The sequence below is a fragment of the Echinops telfairi genome, unplaced genomic scaffold (assembly GCF_000313985.2).
Source record: "Echinops telfairi isolate 266 unplaced genomic scaffold, ASM31398v2 ScPeMD7_23;HRSCAF=83, whole genome shotgun sequence".
Lineage (NCBI taxonomy): Eukaryota > Metazoa > Chordata > Mammalia > Afrosoricida > Tenrecidae > Echinops > Echinops telfairi.
Window position 1 is genome coordinate 28,018,747 of NW_022103920.1, and position 1,471 is coordinate 28,020,217.

A 1,471-nucleotide genomic window follows, 5' to 3' on the forward strand; every position below is an offset into this window, starting at 1 on the left:
TCTCTTGGGGCTCAATGATTAAAGCAGGGGTCCTAAAGTGCCGTGAGTATGTTCTTAGTCCCACCCACCTCATTTTATAAAGTCCAGTTTTAATCTGAGTAATAAATCAGCATTTTTTAACACAATTTTCGCACAGCGATGTGGTCTTCCTATTTTTTGTATAAATGAAGAACTGATAGGAACTTTCCGACTCCATTTGTGAAGCCATTTGTGGCTGGGTTTTCCTTGGAGACTGTTTCTTCTCCTTCAGGATCTTAAAGTTACAAGTCTCTTCAGATTTGCTGTCTCGAGTCAGTTTTTTTTTAAATTTGTATCTTTCTAGAAATTTTACCATTTTATCTAAATTATCTAATTTGTTGATGTAGAATTATTTAGTGTACCCTTGTAATTCTTTCACTTTTTTATTAGGTTTATAAAAGTCCCTTTCGGTTCTTATCTTAGTAATGTGGTTCACCTCAAATTTAGTTAAATATATTTTGCTTGTCTTATCAAAGAGTCAACTTTGGGTTGTTACTTTTTCTATATAACTTCTACTTTAACACTTCTTTCCTTTTTTTGATTACATTAGGTTTAGTTTGCTATTTTCCAGTGTCTTAAGGTGGAAGGTTAGGTAATTGATTTGAGATCTCCTTTTATAATAAAGAGGTTTACCGCTATAAAGTTGCTTCTAAGCATTGCTTACAACATGTTTCATAAGTTTTCTAATTCTACTTAGAGCCATTAATTATCAAAGAATATGTTGTTTAATTCCACATATATACTTATGTTCCATTGTAATTAGAGAGCTTACTTGATATGTTTTGCTTTTAATTTATTGAGACTTGTTTTAGGTGTGCATCAGGGTCATAGCCTCTGACTATACTTGTTCAAGTGTATGTATGCTGAGCAAATTATCAAAGAAGCTAGATTAGATGGAAAAGAATGCGGCATCAGGATTGGAGAAAGCTTACTGACAACCTGAGATACTCAAATGCCACATTCCTGCTTGCTGAAGTGAGGAGGGCTTGAATCACCTGCTGCTGAACATCCAGCACAGCAGCCTTCAGTGTGGATTACAACTCAATGTAAAGAAAACAAAAATCCTCGCCAACCGGACCAAGAGGTAACAGCAGGATAAACGGCGAAAAGATTGAAGTTGTCAAAGATTTCCTCTTACTTGAATCCACAATCAATGCTCATGGAAGCGGCAGTCAAGAGATCAAATGGCGTGTGCATTGGGTACATCTGCTGGTGCACAGACCTTTAAAGTGTTGACAAGCAAGGATGCCACTCTGAGGATGGAGGTGGGCCTGACTCAAGCCAGTATTTTCAAGTGCCTCGTGTGCATGTGAAATTTGTCCATAGAATAAGGATGACAAGAAGAATGGACACATTTGAATTATGGTACTGGTAATATTGAAAGTATCATCAACTGCCAAAAGAAGAAACAATCTTGTCTTGGAAAAAGCACAGCCAGATGCTCCTTAAGAGA